The sequence below is a fragment of the Salvelinus fontinalis genome, unplaced genomic scaffold, assembly GCF_029448725.1.
Source record: "Salvelinus fontinalis isolate EN_2023a unplaced genomic scaffold, ASM2944872v1 scaffold_2372, whole genome shotgun sequence".
Lineage (NCBI taxonomy): Eukaryota > Metazoa > Chordata > Actinopteri > Salmoniformes > Salmonidae > Salvelinus > Salvelinus fontinalis.
The window spans coordinates 1-12,500 of NW_026602581.1; the positions used below are offsets into that span (position 1 = coordinate 1).

General features: G+C 45.2%; 12 non-coding genes and 9 pseudogenes across 12 annotated transcripts; all 21 read left to right on the forward strand.

Moving 5' to 3' along the window:
* The first annotated feature begins 284 nt into the window (after window positions 1–284).
* LOC129850839 (U2 spliceosomal RNA) lies at window positions 285–490 on the forward strand (annotated as a pseudogene).
* Window positions 491–1,097: 607 nt separating this feature from the next.
* On the forward strand, window positions 1,098–1,275 carry LOC129850833 (U2 spliceosomal RNA; annotated as a pseudogene).
* Window positions 1,276–1,635: 360 nt separating this feature from the next.
* On the forward strand, window positions 1,636–1,752 carry LOC129850845 (U5 spliceosomal RNA). The gene has a single exon (XR_008758860.1). It is a non-coding gene; the product is annotated as a U5 spliceosomal RNA (small nuclear RNA).
* Window positions 1,753–2,111: 359 nt separating this feature from the next.
* Window positions 2,112–2,302, forward strand: LOC129850832 (U2 spliceosomal RNA). The gene has a single exon (XR_008758858.1). It is a non-coding gene; the product is annotated as a U2 spliceosomal RNA (small nuclear RNA).
* A 360-nt stretch (window positions 2,303–2,662) lies between these two features.
* LOC129850846 (U5 spliceosomal RNA) lies at window positions 2,663–2,779 on the forward strand. The gene has a single exon (XR_008758861.1). It is a non-coding gene; the product is annotated as a U5 spliceosomal RNA (small nuclear RNA).
* A 359-nt stretch (window positions 2,780–3,138) lies between these two features.
* Window positions 3,139–3,344, forward strand: LOC129850840 (U2 spliceosomal RNA; annotated as a pseudogene).
* Window positions 3,345–3,951: 607 nt separating this feature from the next.
* Window positions 3,952–4,129, forward strand: LOC129850835 (U2 spliceosomal RNA; annotated as a pseudogene).
* Window positions 4,130–4,489: 360 nt separating this feature from the next.
* LOC129850847 (U5 spliceosomal RNA) lies at window positions 4,490–4,606 on the forward strand. Its single transcript, XR_008758862.1, has one exon. It is a non-coding gene; the product is annotated as a U5 spliceosomal RNA (small nuclear RNA).
* Window positions 4,607–4,965: 359 nt separating this feature from the next.
* LOC129850841 (U2 spliceosomal RNA) lies at window positions 4,966–5,171 on the forward strand (annotated as a pseudogene).
* Window positions 5,172–5,778: 607 nt separating this feature from the next.
* LOC129850836 (U2 spliceosomal RNA) lies at window positions 5,779–5,956 on the forward strand (annotated as a pseudogene).
* A 360-nt stretch (window positions 5,957–6,316) lies between these two features.
* LOC129850848 (U5 spliceosomal RNA) lies at window positions 6,317–6,433 on the forward strand. Its single transcript, XR_008758863.1, has one exon. It is a non-coding gene; the product is annotated as a U5 spliceosomal RNA (small nuclear RNA).
* A 359-nt stretch (window positions 6,434–6,792) lies between these two features.
* Window positions 6,793–6,983, forward strand: LOC129850844 (U2 spliceosomal RNA). Its single transcript, XR_008758859.1, has one exon. It is a non-coding gene; the product is annotated as a U2 spliceosomal RNA (small nuclear RNA).
* Window positions 6,984–7,343: 360 nt separating this feature from the next.
* LOC129850849 (U5 spliceosomal RNA) lies at window positions 7,344–7,460 on the forward strand. The gene has a single exon (XR_008758864.1). It is a non-coding gene; the product is annotated as a U5 spliceosomal RNA (small nuclear RNA).
* A 359-nt stretch (window positions 7,461–7,819) lies between these two features.
* On the forward strand, window positions 7,820–8,010 carry LOC129850855 (U2 spliceosomal RNA). Its single transcript, XR_008758870.1, has one exon. It is a non-coding gene; the product is annotated as a U2 spliceosomal RNA (small nuclear RNA).
* A 360-nt stretch (window positions 8,011–8,370) lies between these two features.
* Window positions 8,371–8,487, forward strand: LOC129850850 (U5 spliceosomal RNA). Its single transcript, XR_008758865.1, has one exon. It is a non-coding gene; the product is annotated as a U5 spliceosomal RNA (small nuclear RNA).
* A 359-nt stretch (window positions 8,488–8,846) lies between these two features.
* Window positions 8,847–9,052, forward strand: LOC129850842 (U2 spliceosomal RNA; annotated as a pseudogene).
* Window positions 9,053–9,659: 607 nt separating this feature from the next.
* Window positions 9,660–9,837, forward strand: LOC129850837 (U2 spliceosomal RNA; annotated as a pseudogene).
* A 360-nt stretch (window positions 9,838–10,197) lies between these two features.
* On the forward strand, window positions 10,198–10,314 carry LOC129850851 (U5 spliceosomal RNA). Its single transcript, XR_008758866.1, has one exon. It is a non-coding gene; the product is annotated as a U5 spliceosomal RNA (small nuclear RNA).
* Window positions 10,315–10,673: 359 nt separating this feature from the next.
* On the forward strand, window positions 10,674–10,864 carry LOC129850856 (U2 spliceosomal RNA). The gene has a single exon (XR_008758871.1). It is a non-coding gene; the product is annotated as a U2 spliceosomal RNA (small nuclear RNA).
* Window positions 10,865–11,224: 360 nt separating this feature from the next.
* LOC129850852 (U5 spliceosomal RNA) lies at window positions 11,225–11,341 on the forward strand. The gene has a single exon (XR_008758867.1). It is a non-coding gene; the product is annotated as a U5 spliceosomal RNA (small nuclear RNA).
* A 359-nt stretch (window positions 11,342–11,700) lies between these two features.
* On the forward strand, window positions 11,701–11,906 carry LOC129850843 (U2 spliceosomal RNA; annotated as a pseudogene).
* The last annotated feature ends 594 nt before the right edge of the window (window positions 11,907–12,500 follow it).

Here is a 12,500-nt window from a genome sequence, read left to right on the forward strand (position 1 = left end):
CATGCGTTTGACTAGTCGCTAAGGGCAATTGAGTTCAAGCAAGCCCGACGGACGACTGGCGTATTTGCCGGGCTTTGAACAAATAGTCGTCGTCGTCGCACTAGGCGGCGTAAAGAGCTAGTGACTTCAAGACGCATTGGCGACTTTAAAAAGAAATAAAAAACACCAGCCTGTCTGTCGCCAGGGAAGGGGGGGCTGGGGGGGAGGAGCCACCTTTTGCCAAACCGCCAAAGTCTGCCGAGACCCCCGGGTGCCCGGCGGCTGCAGGGTACCATTTGTGGGTTATCGCTTCTCGGCCTTTTGGCTAAGATCAAGTGTAGTATCTGTTCTTAATTGGCTTGTTTTACACAGACGTCTTCCGGTCAGATCAACATTATATGATCATAATTTGACCCTGAATAAATTTTGTCCCAGGGACAATTGTTTTGCAATTGAAACAATTCCCCATGTTTTATGGGAATGTTCTTTTGCCAAATTGGTTTGGAGAAAAATTAAACAATTTTTTGTGATTTTAAAAAACATTGATTATGAAGGGGTAGCCAAACTTGAACTAAAAAATGTGGAAAGGGTGCAATTATTAGCATTAGTGACTCTGGTGTCCCTTATCAAGATCAAACTTTGGGAGGCCAGATGTGGTGCGGTCAATGACACCCTCAAGTGGTCACCGACGGGATTAGTTGAATTTATAAAACAGGACATTTGGAAAAGAATACAATTCGAAATAGATAAGTGGGGCATTGTATCAGTGAAACAGAAATGGAAAGGGGTTTACCCTTCACTTTAAATGTTTTTAGAGCCAATTGAAATGTAGGCTAAGCCTTTGTACATATTTGATATACACTGAGGTTTATTCAGAATTCACTTTGGTATATGTATATGTTTGTATTTATAGAATTCTTTGTATTGTTTTTTAGAGATTGTTAGAGGCAAGTTAAACTTGAATGTAATAACACTGGTCAGGTTCTGCAGAACTGCATTTTTTTGAGTAGTTTTGCTATTGTTATATTGTTACACTATTTTTGGATGCTGTTTTTATGAATCGATGTTATGTAATGCACTGATTATGTAATTGTATTTCAATGAGAAATGTAAATAAAATTCTTTTTCCAAAAAAAAAAAAAATCTGTTCTTATCAGTTTAATATCTGATACGTCCCCCATCGGGGGACTACATATTAAATGGATTTTTTGAACAGGGAGTCGGAAATGGGGCTTGCTCCGTCCGCTCCACGCATCGACCCGGTATTGCAGTACCTCCGGGAACGGTGCAACACACACATTCCTCCCGTTGTCAAGGAAAGAAAAAAGCAAGGGGAAAAAAACATCCAAAGTGAAAGTAGGGCGAAGCGCTCTTCGTGGGTTCCCCCGTTTCCCGCCATTTTACTTAAAAAAAAAAAAAAAAAAAAAAAAAAAAACGTTGGTCAGGATAGTGAGTGAGTGTCTGTCTGTCTGTCTGTCTGTCTGTCTGTCTGTCTGTGTCTGTCTGTGTCTGTCTGTGACTTTTTACCCACACACAGCCGTGGAAAAGTAGGCAGAGTGGGTTGGGTGACCGACCACCCACCCACCCACCCACCCGCGAGATCCCAGCCTAGTAGTGCACAGAGTGTGTCTCGGGCCCCGACGTCTGACTTCCACACGACTCTGGTTTCTCTTCATTACGCACAAGCCTTTCGCCTTTTACTAAAGACTTCCGTGGAGAGGAACACTTATGAGTTCAAAGTATTTTTGGAAGGGCTTTGCTTCTGGCAGAGCCCGCTATATCTTGTTTCAAGAGAAATTGACAGAGATGTTGATGACGCCGCCGCCGCCGCAGCAGAGACTTGTTGCTCATGCGTTTGACTAGTCGCTAAGGGCAATTGAGTTCAAGCAAGCCCGACGGACGACTGGCGTATTTGCCGGGCTTTGAACAAATAGTCGTCGTCGTCGCACTAGGCGGCGTAAAGAGCTAGTGACTTCAAGACGCATTGGCGACTTTAAAAAGAAATAAAAAACACCAGCCTGTCTGTCGCCAGGGAAGGGGGGGCTGGGGGGGAGGAGCCACCTTTTGCCAAACCGCCAAAGTCTGCCGAGACCCCCGGGTGCCCGGCGGCTGCAGGGTACCATTTGTGGGTTATCGCTTCTCGGCCTTTTGGCTAAGATCAAGTGTAGTATCTGTTCTTATCAGTTTAATATCTGATACGTCCCCCATCGGGGGACTACATATTAAATGGATTTTTTGAACAGGGAGTCGGAAATGGGGCTTGCTCCGTCCGCTCCACGCATCGACCCGGTATTGCAGTACCTCCGGGAACGGTGCAACACACACATTCCTCCCGTTGTCAAGGAAAGAAAAAAGCAAGGGGAAAAAAACATCCAAAGTGAAAGTAGGGCGAAGCGCTCTTCGTGGGTTCCCCCGTTTCCCGCCATTTTACTTAAAAAAAAAAAAAAAAAAAAAAAAAAAAACGTTGGTCAGGATAGTGAGTGAGTGTCTGTCTGTCTGTCTGTCTGTCTGTCTGTCTGTCTGTGTCTGTCTGTGTCTGTCTGTGACTTTTTACCCACACACAGCCGTGGAAAAGTAGGCAGAGTGGGTTGGGTGACCGACCACCCACCCACCCACCCACCCGCGAGATCCCAGCCTAGTAGTGCACAGAGTGTGTCTCGGGCCCCGACGTCTGACTTCCACACGACTCTGGTTTCTCTTCATTACGCACAAGCCTTTCGCCTTTTACTAAAGACTTCCGTGGAGAGGAACACTTATGAGTTCAAAGTATTTTTGGAAGGGCTTTGCTTCTGGCAGAGCCCGCTATATCTTGTTTCAAGAGAAATTGACAGAGATGTTGATGACGCCGCCGCCGCCGCAGCAGAGACTTGTTGCTCATGCGTTTGACTAGTCGCTAAGGGCAATTGAGTTCAAGCAAGCCCGACGGACGACTGGCGTATTTGCCGGGCTTTGAACAAATAGTCGTCGTCGTCGCACTAGGCGGCGTAAAGAGCTAGTGACTTCAAGACGCATTGGCGACTTTAAAAAGAAATAAAAAACACCAGCCTGTCTGTCGCCAGGGAAGGGGGGGCTGGGGGGGAGGAGCCACCTTTTGCCAAACCGCCAAAGTCTGCCGAGACCCCCGGGTGCCCGGCGGCTGCAGGGTACCATTTGTGGGTTATCGCTTCTCGGCCTTTTGGCTAAGATCAAGTGTAGTATCTGTTCTTAATTGGCTTGTTTTACACAGACGTCTTCCGGTCAGATCAACATTATATGATCATAATTTGACCCTGAATAAATTTTGTCCCAGGGACAATTGTTTTGCAATTGAAACAATTCCCCATGTTTTATGGGAATGTTCTTTTGCCAAATTGGTTTGGAGAAAAATTAAACAATTTTTTGTGATTTTAAAAAACATTGATTATGAAGGGGTAGCCAAACTTGAACTAAAAAATGTGGAAAGGGTGCAATTATTAGCATTAGTGACTCTGGTGTCCCTTATCAAGACCAAACTTTGGGAGGCCAGATGTGGTGCGGTCAATGACACCCTCAAGTGGTCACCGACGGGATTAGTTGAATTTATAAAACAGGACATTTGGAAAAGAATACAATTCGAAATAGATAAGTGGGGCATTGTATCAGTGAAACAGAAATGGAAAGGGGTTTACCCTTCACTTTAAATGTTTTTAGAGCCAATTGAAATGTAGGCTAAGCCTTTGTACATATTTGATATACACTGAGGTTTATTCAGAATTCACTTTGGTATATGTATATGTTTGTATTTATAGAATTCTTTGTATTGTTTTTTAGAGATTGTTAGAGGCAAGTTAAACTTGAATGTAATAACACTGGTCAGGTTCTGCAGAACTGCATTTTTTTGAGTAGTTTTGCTATTGTTATATTGTTACACTATTTTTGGATGCTGTTTTTATGAATCGATGTTATGTAATGCACTGATTATGTAATTGTATTTCAATGAGAAATGTAAATAAAATTCTTTTTCCAAAAAAAAAAAAAATCTGTTCTTATCAGTTTAATATCTGATACGTCCCCCATCGGGGGACTACATATTAAATGGATTTTTTGAACAGGGAGTCGGAAATGGGGCTTGCTCCGTCCGCTCCACGCATCGACCCGGTATTGCAGTACCTCCGGGAACGGTGCAACACACACATTCCTCCCGTTGTCAAGGAAAGAAAAAAGCAAGGGGAAAAAAACATCCAAAGTGAAAGTAGGGCGAAGCGCTCTTCGTGGGTTCCCCCGTTTCCCGCCATTTTACTTAAAAAAAAAAAAAAAAAAAAAAAAAAAAACGTTGGTCAGGATAGTGAGTGAGTGTCTGTCTGTCTGTCTGTCTGTCTGTCTGTCTGTCTGTGTCTGTCTGTGTCTGTCTGTGACTTTTTACCCACACACAGCCGTGGAAAAGTAGGCAGAGTGGGTTGGGTGACCGACCACCCACCCACCCACCCACCCGCGAGATCCCAGCCTAGTAGTGCACAGAGTGTGTCTCGGGCCCCGACGTCTGACTTCCACACGACTCTGGTTTCTCTTCATTACGCACAAGCCTTTCGCCTTTTACTAAAGACTTCCGTGGAGAGGAACACTTATGAGTTCAAAGTATTTTTGGAAGGGCTTTGCTTCTGGCAGAGCCCGCTATATCTTGTTTCAAGAGAAATTGACAGAGATGTTGATGACGCCGCCGCCGCCGCAGCAGAGACTTGTTGCTCATGCGTTTGACTAGTCGCTAAGGGCAATTGAGTTCAAGCAAGCCCGACGGACGACTGGCGTATTTGCCGGGCTTTGAACAAATAGTCGTCGTCGTCGCACTAGGCGGCGTAAAGAGCTAGTGACTTCAAGACGCATTGGCGACTTTAAAAAGAAATAAAAAACACCAGCCTGTCTGTCGCCAGGGAAGGGGGGGCTGGGGGGGAGGAGCCACCTTTTGCCAAACCGCCAAAGTCTGCCGAGACCCCCGGGTGCCCGGCGGCTGCAGGGTACCATTTGTGGGTTATCGCTTCTCGGCCTTTTGGCTAAGATCAAGTGTAGTATCTGTTCTTAATTGGCTTGTTTTACACAGACGTCTTCCGGTCAGATCAACATTATATGATCATAATTTGACCCTGAATAAATTTTGTCCCAGGGACAATTGTTTTGCAATTGAAACAATTCCCCATGTTTTATGGGAATGTTCTTTTGCCAAATTGGTTTGGAGAAAAATTAAACAATTTTTTGTGATTTTAAAAAACATTGATTATGAAGGGGTAGCCAAACTTGAACTAAAAAATGTGGAAAGGGTGCAATTATTAGCATTAGTGACTCTGGTGTCCCTTATCAAGACCAAACTTTGGGAGGCCAGATGTGGTGCGGTCAATGACACCCTCAAGTGGTCACCGACGGGATTAGTTGAATTTATAAAACAGGACATTTGGAAAAGAATACAATTCGAAATAGATAAGTGGGGCATTGTATCAGTGAAACAGAAATGGAAAGGGGTTTACCCTTCACTTTAAATGTTTTTAGAGCCAATTGAAATGTAGGCTAAGCCTTTGTACATATTTGATATACACTGAGGTTTATTCAGAATTCACTTTGGTATATGTATATGTTTGTATTTATAGAATTCTTTGTATTGTTTTTTAGAGATTGTTAGAGGCAAGTTAAACTTGAATGTAATAACACTGGTCAGGTTCTGCAGAACTGCATTTTTTTGAGTAGTTTTGCTATTGTTATATTGTTACACTATTTTTGGATGCTGTTTTTATGAATCGATGTTATGTAATGCACTGATTATGTAATTGTATTTCAATGAGAAATGTAAATAAAATTCTTTTTCCAAAAAAAAAAAAAATCTGTTCTTATCAGTTTAATATCTGATACGTCCCCCATCGGGGGACTACATATTAAATGGATTTTTTGAACAGGGAGTCGGAAATGGGGCTTGCTCCGTCCGCTCCACGCATCGACCCGGTATTGCAGTACCTCCGGGAACGGTGCAACACACACATTCCTCCCGTTGTCAAGGAAAGAAAAAAGCAAGGGGAAAAAAACATCCAAAGTGAAAGTAGGGCGAAGCGCTCTTCGTGGGTTCCCCCGTTTCCCGCCATTTTACTTAAAAAAAAAAAAAAAAAAAAAAAAAAAAACGTTGGTCAGGATAGTGAGTGAGTGTCTGTCTGTCTGTCTGTCTGTCTGTCTGTCTGTCTGTGTCTGTCTGTGTCTGTCTGTGACTTTTTACCCACACACAGCCGTGGAAAAGTAGGCAGAGTGGGTTGGGTGACCGACCACCCACCCACCCACCCACCCGCGAGATCCCAGCCTAGTAGTGCACAGAGTGTGTCTCGGGCCCCGACGTCTGACTTCCACACGACTCTGGTTTCTCTTCATTACGCACAAGCCTTTCGCCTTTTACTAAAGACTTCCGTGGAGAGGAACACTTATGAGTTCAAAGTATTTTTGGAAGGGCTTTGCTTCTGGCAGAGCCCGCTATATCTTGTTTCAAGAGAAATTGACAGAGATGTTGATGACGCCGCCGCCGCCGCAGCAGAGACTTGTTGCTCATGCGTTTGACTAGTCGCTAAGGGCAATTGAGTTCAAGCAAGCCCGACGGACGACTGGCGTATTTGCCGGGCTTTGAACAAATAGTCGTCGTCGTCGCACTAGGCGGCGTAAAGAGCTAGTGACTTCAAGACGCATTGGCGACTTTAAAAAGAAATAAAAAACACCAGCCTGTCTGTCGCCAGGGAAGGGGGGGCTGGGGGGGAGGAGCCACCTTTTGCCAAACCGCCAAAGTCTGCCGAGACCCCCGGGTGCCCGGCGGCTGCAGGGTACCATTTGTGGGTTATCGCTTCTCGGCCTTTTGGCTAAGATCAAGTGTAGTATCTGTTCTTATCAGTTTAATATCTGATACGTCCCCCATCGGGGGACTACATATTAAATGGATTTTTTGAACAGGGAGTCGGAAATGGGGCTTGCTCCGTCCGCTCCACGCATCGACCCGGTATTGCAGTACCTCCGGGAACGGTGCAACACACACATTCCTCCCGTTGTCAAGGAAAGAAAAAAGCAAGGGGAAAAAAACATCCAAAGTGAAAGTAGGGCGAAGCGCTCTTCGTGGGTTCCCCCGTTTCCCGCCATTTTACTTAAAAAAAAAAAAAAAAAAAAAAAAAAAAACGTTGGTCAGGATAGTGAGTGAGTGTCTGTCTGTCTGTCTGTCTGTCTGTCTGTCTGTCTGTGTCTGTCTGTGTCTGTCTGTGACTTTTTACCCACACACAGCCGTGGAAAAGTAGGCAGAGTGGGTTGGGTGACCGACCACCCACCCACCCACCCACCCGCGAGATCCCAGCCTAGTAGTGCACAGAGTGTGTCTCGGGCCCCGACGTCTGACTTCCACACGACTCTGGTTTCTCTTCATTACGCACAAGCCTTTCGCCTTTTACTAAAGACTTCCGTGGAGAGGAACACTTATGAGTTCAAAGTATTTTTGGAAGGGCTTTGCTTCTGGCAGAGCCCGCTATATCTTGTTTCAAGAGAAATTGACAGAGATGTTGATGACGCCGCCGCCGCCGCAGCAGAGACTTGTTGCTCATGCGTTTGACTAGTCGCTAAGGGCAATTGAGTTCAAGCAAGCCCGACGGACGACTGGCGTATTTGCCGGGCTTTGAACAAATAGTCGTCGTCGTCGCACTAGGCGGCGTAAAGAGCTAGTGACTTCAAGACGCATTGGCGACTTTAAAAAGAAATAAAAAACACCAGCCTGTCTGTCGCCAGGGAAGGGGGGGCTGGGGGGGAGGAGCCACCTTTTGCCAAACCGCCAAAGTCTGCCGAGACCCCCGGGTGCCCGGCGGCTGCAGGGTACCATTTGTGGGTTATCGCTTCTCGGCCTTTTGGCTAAGATCAAGTGTAGTATCTGTTCTTATCAGTTTAATATCTGATACGTCCCCCATCGGGGGACTACATATTAAATGGATTTTTTGAACAGGGAGTCGGAAATGGGGCTTGCTCCGTCCGCTCCACGCATCGACCCGGTATTGCAGTACCTCCGGGAACGGTGCAACACACACATTCCTCCCGTTGTCAAGGAAAGAAAAAAGCAAGGGGAAAAAAACATCCAAAGTGAAAGTAGGGCGAAGCGCTCTTCGTGGGTTCCCCCGTTTCCCGCCATTTTACTTAAAAAAAAAAAAAAAAAAAAAAAAAAAAACGTTGGTCAGGATAGTGAGTGAGTGTCTGTCTGTCTGTCTGTCTGTCTGTCTGTCTGTCTGTGTCTGTCTGTGTCTGTCTGTGACTTTTTACCCACACACAGCCGTGGAAAAGTAGGCAGAGTGGGTTGGGTGACCGACCACCCACCCACCCACCCACCCGCGAGATCCCAGCCTAGTAGTGCACAGAGTGTGTCTCGGGCCCCGACGTCTGACTTCCACACGACTCTGGTTTCTCTTCATTACGCACAAGCCTTTCGCCTTTTACTAAAGACTTCCGTGGAGAGGAACACTTATGAGTTCAAAGTATTTTTGGAAGGGCTTTGCTTCTGGCAGAGCCCGCTATATCTTGTTTCAAGAGAAATTGACAGAGATGTTGATGACGCCGCCGCCGCCGCAGCAGAGACTTGTTGCTCATGCGTTTGACTAGTCGCTAAGGGCAATTGAGTTCAAGCAAGCCCGACGGACGACTGGCGTATTTGCCGGGCTTTGAACAAATAGTCGTCGTCGTCGCACTAGGCGGCGTAAAGAGCTAGTGACTTCAAGACGCATTGGCGACTTTAAAAAGAAATAAAAAACACCAGCCTGTCTGTCGCCAGGGAAGGGGGGGCTGGGGGGGAGGAGCCACCTTTTGCCAAACCGCCAAAGTCTGCCGAGACCCCCGGGTGCCCGGCGGCTGCAGGGTACCATTTGTGGGTTATCGCTTCTCGGCCTTTTGGCTAAGATCAAGTGTAGTATCTGTTCTTAATTGGCTTGTTTTACACAGACGTCTTCCGGTCAGATCAACATTATATGATCATAATTTGACCCTGAATAAATTTTGTCCCAGGGACAATTGTTTTGCAATTGAAACAATTCCCCATGTTTTATGGGAATGTTCTTTTGCCAAATTGGTTTGGAGAAAAATTAAACAATTTTTTGTGATTTTAAAAAACATTGATTATGAAGGGGTAGCCAAACTTGAACTAAAAAATGTGGAAAGGGTGCAATTATTAGCATTAGTGACTCTGGTGTCCCTTATCAAGATCAAACTTTGGGAGGCCAGATGTGGTGCGGTCAATGACACCCTCAAGTGGTCACCGACGGGATTAGTTGAATTTATAAAACAGGACATTTGGAAAAGAATACAATTCGAAATAGATAAGTGGGGCATTGTATCAGTGAAACAGAAATGGAAAGGGGTTTACCCTTCACTTTAAATGTTTTTAGAGCCAATTGAAATGTAGGCTAAGCCTTTGTACATATTTGATATACACTGAGGTTTATTCAGAATTCACTTTGGTATATGTATATGTTTGTATTTATAGAATTCTTTGTATTGTTTTTTAGAGATTGTTAGAGGCAAGTTAAACTTGAATGTAATAACACTGGTCAGGTTCTGCAGAACTGCATTTTTTTGAGTAGTTTTGCTATTGTTATATTGTTACACTATTTTTGGATGCTGTTTTTATGAATCGATGTTATGTAATGCACTGATTATGTAATTGTATTTCAATGAGAAATGTAAATAAAATTCTTTTTCCAAAAAAAAAAAAAATCTGTTCTTATCAGTTTAATATCTGATACGTCCCCCATCGGGGGACTACATATTAAATGGATTTTTTGAACAGGGAGTCGGAAATGGGGCTTGCTCCGTCCGCTCCACGCATCGACCCGGTATTGCAGTACCTCCGGGAACGGTGCAACACACACATTCCTCCCGTTGTCAAGGAAAGAAAAAAGCAAGGGGAAAAAAACATCCAAAGTGAAAGTAGGGCGAAGCGCTCTTCGTGGGTTCCCCCGTTTCCCGCCATTTTACTTAAAAAAAAAAAAAAAAAAAAAAAAAAAAACGTTGGTCAGGATAGTGAGTGAGTGTCTGTCTGTCTGTCTGTCTGTCTGTCTGTCTGTCTGTGTCTGTCTGTGTCTGTCTGTGACTTTTTACCCACACACAGCCGTGGAAAAGTAGGCAGAGTGGGTTGGGTGACCGACCACCCACCCACCCACCCACCCGCGAGATCCCAGCCTAGTAGTGCACAGAGTGTGTCTCGGGCCCCGACGTCTGACTTCCACACGACTCTGGTTTCTCTTCATTACGCACAAGCCTTTCGCCTTTTACTAAAGACTTCCGTGGAGAGGAACACTTATGAGTTCAAAGTATTTTTGGAAGGGCTTTGCTTCTGGCAGAGCCCGCTATATCTTGTTTCAAGAGAAATTGACAGAGATGTTGATGACGCCGCCGCCGCCGCAGCAGAGACTTGTTGCTCATGCGTTTGACTAGTCGCTAAGGGCAATTGAGTTCAAGCAAGCCCGACGGACGACTGGCGTATTTGCCGGGCTTTGAACAAATAGTCGTCGTCGTCGCACTAGGCGGCGTAAAGAGCTAGTGACTTCAAGACGCATTGGCGACTTTAAAAAGAAATAAAAAACACCAGCCTGTCTGTCGCCAGGGAAGGGGGGGCTGGGGGGGAGGAGCCACCTTTTGCCAAACCGCCAAAGTCTGCCGAGACCCCCGGGTGCCCGGCGGCTGCAGGGTACCATTTGTGGGTTATCGCTTCTCGGCCTTTTGGCTAAGATCAAGTGTAGTATCTGTTCTTATCAGTTTAATATCTGATACGTCCCCCATCGGGGGACTACATATTAAATGGATTTTTTGAACAGGGAGTCGGAAATGGGGCTTGCTCCGTCCGCTCCACGCATCGACCCGGTATTGCAGTACCTCCGGGAACGGTGCAACACACACATTCCTCCCGTTGTCAAGGAAAGAAAAAAGCAAGGGGAAAAAAACATCCAAAGTGAAAGTAGGGCGAAGCGCTCTTCGTGGGTTCCCCCGTTTCCCGCCATTTTACTTAAAAAAAAAAAAAAAAAAAAAAAAAAAAACGTTGGTCAGGATAGTGAGTGAGTGTCTGTCTGTCTGTCTGTCTGTCTGTCTGTCTGTCTGTGTCTGTCTGTGTCTGTCTGTGACTTTTTACCCACACACAGCCGTGGAAAAGTAGGCAGAGTGGGTTGGGTGACCGACCACCCACCCACCCACCCACCCGCGAGATCCCAGCCTAGTAGTGCACAGAGTGTGTCTCGGGCCCCGACGTCTGACTTCCACACGACTCTGGTTTCTCTTCATTACGCACAAGCCTTTCGCCTTTTACTAAAGACTTCCGTGGAGAGGAACACTTATGAGTTCAAAGTATTTTTGGAAGGGCTTTGCTTCTGGCAGAGCCCGCTATATCTTGTTTCAAGAGAAATTGACAGAGATGTTGATGACGCCGCCGCCGCCGCAGCAGAGACTTGTTGCTCATGCGTTTGACTAGTCGCTAAGGGCAATTGAGTTCAAGCAAGCCCGACGGACGACTGGCGTATTTGCCGGGCTTTGAACAAATAGTCGTCGTCGTCGCACTAGGCGGCGTAAAGAGCTAGTGACTTCAAGACGCATTGGCGACTTTAAAAAGAAATAAAAAACACCAGCCTGTCTGTCGCCAGGGAAGGGGGGGCTGGGGGGGAGGAGCCACCTTTTGCCAAACCGCCAAAGTCTGCCGAGACCCCCGGGTGCCCGGCGGCTGCAGGGTACCATTTGTGGGTTATCGCTTCTCGGCCTTTTGGCTAAGATCAAGTGTAGTATCTGTTCTTAATTGGCTTGTTTTACACAGACGTCTTCCGGTCAGATCAACATTATATGATCATAATTTGACCCTGAATAAATTTTGTCCCAGGGACAATTGTTTTGCAATTGAAACAATTCCCCATGTTTTATGGGAATGTTCTTTTGCCAAATTGGTTTGGAGAAAAATTAAACAATTTTTTGTGATTTTAAAAAACATTGATTATGAAGGGGTAGCCAAACTTGAACTAAAAAATGTGGAAAGGGTGCAATTATTAGCATTAGTGACTCTGGTGTCCCTTATCAAGATCAAACTTTGGGAGGCCAGATGTGGTGCGGTCAATGACACCCTCAAGTGGTCACCGACGGGATTAGTTGAATTTATAAAACAGGACATTTGGAAAAGAATACAATTCGAAATAGATAAGTGGGGCATTGTATCAGTGAAACAGAAATGGAAAGGGGTTTACCCTTCACTTTAAATGTTTTTAGAGCCAATTGAAATGTAGGCTAAGCCTTTGTACATATTTGATATACACTGAGGTTTATTCAGAATTCACTTTGGTATATGTATATGTTTGTATTTATAGAATTCTTTGTATTGTTTTTTAGAGATTGTTAGAGGCAAGTTAAACTTGAATGTAATAACACTGGTCAGGTTCTGCAGAACTGCATTTTTTTGAGTAGTTTTGCTATTGTTATATTGTTACACTATTTTTGGATGCTGTTTTTATGAATCGATGTTATGTAATGCACTGATTATGTAATTGTATTTCAATGAG